Source organism: Lolium rigidum, chromosome 7, assembly GCF_022539505.1.
Source record: "Lolium rigidum isolate FL_2022 chromosome 7, APGP_CSIRO_Lrig_0.1, whole genome shotgun sequence".
Taxonomy (NCBI): Eukaryota; Viridiplantae; Streptophyta; class Magnoliopsida; order Poales; family Poaceae; genus Lolium; species Lolium rigidum.
Window position 1 is genome coordinate 255,428,661 of NC_061514.1, and position 9,534 is coordinate 255,438,194.

A 9,534-nucleotide genomic window follows, 5' to 3' on the forward strand; every position below is an offset into this window, starting at 1 on the left:
GCACCCGACGGCAGTTGAGCCGCCAGCCGCCAGGCAGCTGCACGCCGAACCAGGCGTCGTCGCACGGCATCCATTTGCCGTGCATGAGCCTCCCCACCGTGACGGGGAGCGGGATCTTCTTGGTGCCGCTGCCGGAGGCCTCGAAGTCGTTTTTCTTCCCCATGGCGCTGCGGCGGTGGTGGTGCGAGTGGAGGTGTGGGGGAAGGAGGAACGCGGCCGGTGGACTTTTATGGGCGGCCGCGCGCGGGATACGATGCCATTGAAGGCGGCGCAGAAGCCCAGCCGCCGCCCGCCAGTGCGCGCGCAGAACAGGCAGCCGCGCCATTGATGGCGAAGCCTGCGGCGCAGACGCGGAAGCGCTGACCGCCGACGCGGTGCCCTCGGTGCAGACTCGCTGCCAGGCGGGCCCGGTGGAGACGCGAGCGGACACTTTGCGCGTCCGCGCAACGTCTGTAACATCCCAATTTTCAATAAAAGAGAGAAGAAGAATTCCAGAGATCAAAATTTCAAACCAACAAAAACTTTTATTTTTGCATATAGTGACATGCATAGGACTTGTGCATTTGAGTGTTATGCCATGATGATTGTTATTATGTGTATGTGCTAAACCCTAAAACCCTAGAGTGATCATGTGAAGATCACCAACCAAATAAATCAAAAGAGAAAGAAATCAAATAAGAGAAAAACCCTAAAAACCCTCACATATGGTTTATGCAATTTTCGCAAATCTTTACCCTAGACCATTTTGGTCTTCACCATTAGTTGTATTATGTTACTAAACACTTATTACAAATTTTGGAATCAAAGAAACACAAATCAAATCAAATTCAAACTCAATTAGGGATCACATGTGATTATGGTCAAATCTGCCAATTACATTCTGGTCACTACTTTGAGCCTCTGCAATTCAAGGTTTTCAAACTAAACTTTCTCAATTCTTTGCATGGCATCCAAGAGCACATCAAGGTGAAAAACTTTGGTAAAGACCATCATGCCAAATTCACTTTGTATCAAATACTATGCTCATGCAGAGTTGAGACTTTTTGTTATGGGGAACAATCTCACACTTAGCAAAATTTGCAATTCTTTGCATTTGAATTTTCCACCACCACCTCTCATCCTCTCTGGTCAAATACAACTCAACCAAACACACACCTTTCAAATCTTGCCACCTTTTGAATTTGGACAAAATTTGTAAAATACAAATATGGAACTATTTGACACTATTTCAAATAGTATTCTACTTAACCCTAACCTGCCCTAAACTACCCTATCTGGTCCCCTTGTCCCCTCTCTCACTCAATGCACCACAATAACCCTAGGGAGGCAATGCATAGCATGCATGCTCACCCATGCCGGCCATGGCGCCACCTCGGCGAGCTCCCTCTCTTCTCCCTTCTTCTACTCACTGGCCCTGGTGCCAAACATTTCCACCGTGCTCATCTACCTCGCCTAGCACCGACAGCATCGCCGTAGAGGCCATAGCCACGCCGGAGAACGCGCGCCCAGATCGCGCCAGGAAGCCGCTCGCGTCGCGCGTGGACATGCCGTGGACGCCACTGGCCACCTGCCGCCTCGCTAGTACACGCAGCCCCTGGCCCCGCTAGCAACTCGTCGAGCACCGCCATGACACCTCGACCCCACCAGACACGCGCTCGACCCGACCCTGGACCGCCGCCGCCGGCGACGACGAAGAAGATCCCGTGAACGCCGCCGCCAGACACGGAAGCAAAGCGAGCTCTCCAGACGCCGCCCGACCGTGCTGTCACCACCTCTAGCTTCGCCTGGACGAGGAGAACACGACCGCACCCTCGCCTAGCCCAACCACTTGCCGGAATTGCCGCGAGCGTGTCGACCTTGCCACGGCCCCGCAGCACCCTCTCAATACTATAAATAGAGGACTCCCTGGACAGAACCAAGCACACCACCTCGCTCACCACCCTTCACCGCCTCGCCTCACACTCTTAGCCAGTTCAATCATCGCCGGAGTCGCCGCAATTTGATGATCGGAGCCGCGGAATCCTGGTGAACAGCACCGTCGATTGGAGCCGTTCCAGGAGCAGCCGCCGGTACCAGGAGCTTCGTCATCTACTACACCTTCCCCGAGCACACTGCCAGCCACCGCGGGAGCCCTGGTTAGCCCTCCTACCCACTAGCGCCGCCGTGCCCGTAACCCTCTCTCACTGGAGAAGACGATGGCTCTGAGCCGTCGATCTGCTTTCTAATCCTACGCCTCACGTTAACTCGTACCGATTCGGGAGTACACAGTCGCTGACTGGTGGCCCCCATGCTGTCAGCAAGCCCACGCGTGCTGGACGCGTTACTGGGCCGAATTGCTGCAGTTCAAATGGTTTCGGCCCACTCTGTTTCCCGCCAGCCCGTTGCAGTTCAAAATCGATTTAATTCATTTCAAACAAATTCAATACTGGCTCCCACTTTGAAAATCCATAGAATCTGTTAGGATTGGCCAAATTTAACAAATTTCATATTGTTGGAAAGCTATGGAAAAGTTCTACAACATGCCACTGGTCTCACCTTGAGATCTGTTGTAGAAATAATGTGACAAAAATAACAAGCCAGCGATTTTTGCACATTCAATTAAATCTTAAAAATCAACCAAAATAGATATTGAGTTAATTCCAACTCCAATAGCTCACATTTGACTTACACTAATTGTTTCTGCAAGAAAATGGTGTGGTCACCTTGCATGATCATGCCCTAGTTTAAGTAATGGACAATATGGCTAGTTTATTTAAGTGATATTGTCCAAAACTATTATGCAAATCATATGAAGTATTTTACTTCATTTATATCTTGTCCCAAGTGAATTCATGTGATGTTTGAACCCCTGGTCAAACCCTCTTATATGAATACTTGGAGATTTAAATCATTTGTAGAATTATTAAATAGTATGAGGTGGTCTACCTCATTTAAATCATTTTCTCAAATGATGGTAATGAATGGTTGACTTAGGTCAATATAAATTCATGTATGATTGTTTGAGAAATTAAATCTTAAGAAGATTTCAATGAGAGGAAATTATTTCTCAAGAACAATATGGAAACTATCATTTACATATGTAATGAGAGGAAATTAGTTTTCCTCAAGCAACACAACCAATGCACCATAATTGAATAATTTGTGTGCTTAGAATAGTTTGTGTGCATATATGTGATGTTTGAAATAGCCATTGAATTAGTGAGTAATTATACTCGTATTCAAATTTAGACGCTAGCACCGGAGAATACCCGGAAGAAGAAGGTTGCTACCAAGAGGAGGAAGAGGAGAACTTTGAGAACTACCAAGGCAAGCTAATATTCTTGCAAAGTGCAAAGCTCCTTGGGGCAAGGCACCATGATTCTTACCTTTCTTACTATAAGCCTACCCCAAGTTTCTACCTTACAAGTTTTTACTTGTTTATTCAAAGAGTTCCTTTTATAGTTAACTTTGGTCAAAGTTAAAGAAGGTTACTAGAGTAGTAAATTTAGTCCCAAGCTAGCCAAGCAAGATTAGCCCCCCTCATGATTAGTGCTAGTGCTAAATACTAAAACTTGACTACTCTAGATGGGAACATGTGACTTTGAAATGAATTTGAAACCTTGGAATGATGAGTCATTCAATTGAATGATTTTTGAAGGTGAATATGACCAAGTGAAGATGGTGATTTTTGATACAAAACTGATATTGGTTTGAATGCGACACCTTTCCAATATTGAGTACCCTCACAATACCTGATTATGGGTAGGGCTTAACTGGAAATTTATGCATCTTAGTATGGGTTCCCTCTGAACACACATCATAGGGGTTATGCCGAGGCTGCCTCCGTTGTTGAGAAATGATGTGAATTGAGGTGAATTGTACGGCCAAGCCTCGTGCGGTTCCCGGGTTGACGAGTTGGTCTTCACTCGGGAGGCCAAGCTCATGGGGAGAGGTGCTCATACTAGGATTTGTAAGTGAAAGGTTATGGTTGATGATCCGCGTATCGTGTTACGATGATTCGGGGTAATCCCGACGGATGAAATCAAATATTGTGGCACAAGTGTGCAACCTCTGCAGAGTGTAAACCTATTCGAATAGCCGTGTCCACGATTACGGACGGTTGGAAAGGCCATACAGTGTCCAATGTCAAATCTTTTGAAAATGATGGTGAAATGAATGGTGAATTTGTGACTTGAACTTTGAATCACAACAATGTTGTTGAAATGACACTAATGTTCCCACTTGAGTTAGTCTAGCACATGAATAAGTCTTTCTCAAATACTTGTGAATTAAAATTGGCTTTATGCAAATAAACTAGAGCTTAGCACCCCTTACTAGAATTGTCTAGCACTTACACTAGTATTAGTTTGCGAGTACTTGAAGTACTCACGGCTTTGTCCCTGGCTATTCAAATGGCCAGAGTATGAAGATGAACAGAACTACCAAGGAGATGACCAGCAGGACGCCTACGACAACTAGGAGTCTTCCGACGTCAAGAGTTGGCCTGTGGACTAGAGAGTCCTTGTATCTTACGCTTCCGCTATGAACTTGTGTTTGTTCGTTGATCAATAGATCAACTATTTGTGTAATATGGATCATGTGATTCAAGTTGTAAGACAATATGGTTTGTAATGAATGATGACTATGATATTCAACTATTATGCCTCGCAACAACAATATTCCTGGGAGTGCGATGAATGACATAATAGGCATCTGGACTTAAAAATCCGGGTGTTGACAAGTTGGTATCAGAGCCATTGTTTGACCTTAGAAGACCCTAGTTAGAATGGACATTCAGAAAAACTTAACTTTGAAATAAAATGAAGAGAATATTTATGAAAATTTACTCACATTCTTGCCTTCGAGACTTTTTCGAAATTTGATGAATCATGCTCTTTCTTATTTAAATCTACTTAAAATTTTGCCACACTTGTTCACTCTCTAACTTACTCATCTATTTCGCTTTCAGATGGATCCGAATAAACCCATCAACGCCAAGTTTTACCAGCTTGGGAACGGTGGGAGTCTGATCTTCGAGCACGACCTCACCGCTGTCTCGAACTTTCTTGGACGTCTCCACCCCGAGTTCCACAGGATTCAGGTGAACGATCAGTCCGGTGGTGAGTTGCAGTGGATCATCACCGCGGACCTAAGGGGTACTATGGAGTCTCCCACCTCGGAGAGAATCATGTTCTCCTTCCGTGAGAGCAACTGGCTCGATGGACTCGCACGTGCCCTTCAGGAGGCACTTGCGCGTCTCTGTGGACAGAACGCGGTGCGCCTACTTGCGTCCTGCTTCGCTCACCTTGTGAAGCGTGATGCCGCAGGAGTGCCCATGGCGCTGCAGTCTCACCCTGAGTTGAGGCACCACGCTGAGCATCTGGATTTCATGTTGTACCACACTCAGCAGGATCTGGACAACACCCGTGCGTACGCCAACCAGACTCACCTTGCACTGGCAACCCATGCCGATGCCATCAAGATGCTCTCAAGGGATCGCAACAAGCTCCGCCTGCAGCGTGCTGATACGTCTCCGACGTATCGATATTTTCTTATGTTCCATGCCACATTATTGATGATATCTACATGTTTTGTACACATTATATGTCATATTTATGCGTTTTCCGGAACTAACCTATTGACGAGATGCCGAAGGGCCGGTTCTCGTTTTCTGCGCTGTTTTTGGTTCCGGAAATCCTAGTAAGGAAATATTCTCGGAATCGGACGAAATCAACGCCCGGGTTCCTATTTTGCCCGGAAGCATCCGGAACACCCGAGAGTCGCCGGAGGGGGCCACAGGGCCCCCAAATGATAGGGTGGCGCGGCCCACCCCCTGGCCGCGCGGCCCTATGGTGTCGTCGCCCCTTCGACCTTCTGACGCCGCCTCTTCGCCTATATAAAGGTCCCAGACCTAAAACCTCGATACGGAAGAGCCACGGTACGAGAAACCTTCCAGAGCCGCCGCCATCGCGAAGCCAAGATCTGGGGGACAGGAGTCTCTGTTCCGGCACGCCGCCGGGACGGGGAAGTGCCCCCGGAAGGCTCCTCCATCGACACCACCGCCATCTTCATCAACGCTGCTTGTCTCCCATGAGGAGGGAGTAGTTCTCCATCGGCAGCTCGGGGCTGTACCGGTAGCTATGTGGTTCATCTCTCTCCTATGTACTTCAATACAATAATCCCATGAGCTGCCTTACATGATTGAGATTCATATGATGATGCTTGTAATCTAGATGTCATTATGCTAGTCAAGTGGGTTTTACTTATGTGATCTCCGGAGACTCCTTGTCCCACGTGTGTAAAGGTGACGAGTGTGTGCACCGTGTGGGTCTCTTAGGCTATATTTCACGGAATACTTATTCACTGTTATGAATGGCATAGTGAAGTGCTTATTTATATCTCTTTATGATTGCAATGTGTTTTGTATCACAATTTATCTATGTGCTACTCTAGTGATGTTATTAAAGTAGTTTATTCCTCCCTGCACGGTGTAATGGTGACGGTGTGTGCATCCGTGTTAGTACTTGGCGTAGGCTATGATTGTGATCTCTTGTAGATTATGAAGTTAACTATTGCTATGATGGTATTGATGTGATCTATTCCTCCTACATAGTGTGAAGGTGACAGTGTGCATGCTTTGTGTTAGTACTTGGTTTAGTCGTGTTGATCTTTCATGCACTCTAAGGTTATTTAAATATGAACATTGAATTGTGGAGCTTGTTAACTCCGGCATTGAGGGTTCGTGTAATCCTACGCAATGTGTTCATCATCCAACAAGAGAGTGTAGAGTATGCATTTATCTATTCTGTTATGTGATCAAAGTTGAGAGTGTCCACTAGTGAAAGTCTAATCCCTAGGCCTTATTCCTAAATATCGCTATCGCTTGCTTGTTCTATCGTTTCTATCGCGTTACTATCGCTACCATATTACCACCATCAACTACACGCCAGCAAGCTATTTTCTGGCGCCGTTACTACTGCTCATATTCATTCATACCACATGTATTTCACTATCTCTTCGCCGAACTATTGCACCTATTAGGTGTGTTGGGGACACAAGAGACTTCTTGCTTTGGTTCCAGGGTTGCATGAGAGGGATATCTTTGACCTCTTCCTCCCTGAGTTCGATAAACCTTGGGTAATCCACTTAAGGGAAACTTGCTGCTGTTCTACAAACCTCTGCTCTTGGAGGCCCAACACTGTCTACAAGAATAGAAGCACCCGTAGACATCAAGCTATTTTCACGGCGCCGTTGCCGGGGAGGAAAGGTAAAAGGTACTCACACTCCGGATCTCGGCTACTAAGCTATTTTCGCCGTTGTAAGTACTCGAAGCTATTTCCTTTAGATCCTGCAATTGCATCTTTTTGTTTCTTGTTTACACTAGTTTGGCATAATGGACAACAATGAGATTCTTATTCTATTTCCTGATTTAAGACATGGATGGTTTGATGCGAAAATTAAAAAACCTATGGAACCTTATTTGCATGCTGGTAGTAATATTAGTATGAACGCTTTGAACACCATTGTTGACAATGATATAGAAAGTTCTAAGGTTGGGGAAGCTGGTTTTCATGATCTTTTTAGTCCCCCAAGCATTGAGGAGAAAATTTTCTTTGATGATACTTTGCCTCCTATTTATGATGATTATAATGATAGTGGTCTTTTGGTGCCACCTACTATGGAGAGTAAATTTTGTTGTGATTATACTATGCCTCCTACACTTGATGAGAATAATAATGATAGCTACTTTGTTGAATTTGCTCCCGCTACAACTAATAAAATTGATTATGCCTATGTGGAGAGTAATAATTTTATGCATGAGACTCATGATAAGAATGCTTTATGTGATATTTATATTGTTGAGTTTGCTCATGTTGCTACTGAAAGTTATTATGAGAGAGGAAAATATGGTTGTAGAAATTTTCATGTTACTAAAACACCTCTCTTTTTGCTGAAAATCTTGAAGCTGCACTTGTTTTATCTTTCTATGCTTGTTGCATTATGCTTCATGAATTTGTTTATTTACAAGATTCCTATGCATAGGAAGCATGTTAGACTTAAATGTGTTTTGAATTTGCCTCTTGATGCTCTCTTTTGCTTCAACTACTATTTCTTGCGAGTGCATCGTTAAAACTGCTGAGGCCATCTTAATGGCTATAAAGAAAGAACTTCTTGGGAGATAACCCATGTGTTTATTTTGCTACAGTACCTCTATTTTATATTTGAGGCTTGGAAGTTGTTTACTACTGTAGCAACCTCTCCTTATCTTAGTTTTGTGTTTTGTTGTGCCAAGTAAAGTCTTTGATAGTAAAGTTCATACTAGATTTGGATTACTGCGCAGTTTCAGATTTCTTTGCTGTCACGAATTTCGACCTGCCTCCCTGTAGGTAGCTCAGAAAATTATGCCAATTTACGTGCGTGATCCTCAGATATGTACGCAACTTTCATTCAATTTGGGCATTTTCATTTGAGCAAGTCTGGTGCCCCAATAAAATCCATCTTTACGGACTGTTCTGTTTTGACAGATTCTGCCTTTTATTTCGCATTGCCTCTTTTGCTATGATGGATGAATTTCTTTGATCCATTAATGTCCGAGTAGCTTTATGCAATGTCCATAAGTGTTAAGAATGATTGTGTCACCTCTGAACATGTTAATTTTTATTGTGCACTAACCCTCTAATGAGTTGTTTTGAGTTTGGTGTGGAGGAAGTTTTCAAGGGTCAAGAGAGGAGGATGATATACTATGATCAAGAAGAGTGAAGAGTCTAAGCTTGGGGATGCCCCGGTGGTTCATCCCTGCATATTTTAAGAAGACTCAAGCATCTAAGCTTGGGGATGCCCAAGGCACCCCCTTCTTCATCGACAACATTATCAGGTTCCTCCCTTGAAACTATATTTTTATTCGGTCACATCTTATGTACTTTACTTGGAGCGTCTGTGTGTTTTTTTTGTTTGAATAAATGCTTGTGTGGGAGAGAGACACGCTCCGCTGGTTCGTATGAACACATGTGTTCTTAGCTTTTAATGTTCATGGCGAAGGTTGAAACTGCTTCGTTAATTGTTATATGGTTGGAAACGGGAAATGCTACATGTAGTAATTGATAAAATGTCTTGAATAATTTGATACTTGGCAATTGTTGTGCTCATATAGATCATGTTTAAGCTCTTGCATCATGTACCTTGTACCCATTAATGAATAACTACATAGAGCTTGTTAAAATTTGGTTTGCATGATTGTTCTCTAGAGTCTAGATATTTTTTGGTTGAGGTGTTTGAACAACAAGGAGACAATGTAAAGTCTTATAATAGTTACAATATGTGCATATGTGAGCTTTGCTGCACCTTTTATACTTGAGTTTGCTTCAAACAACCTTGCTAGCCTAGCCTTGTATTGAGAGGAATTCTTCTCATGCATCCAAAATCCTTGAGCCAACCACTATGCCATTTGTGTCCACCATACCTATCTACTACATGGTATTTCTCCGCCATTCCAAAGTAAATTGCTTGAGTGCTACCTTTAAAATTCCATCATTCGCCTTTACAATATATAGCTCA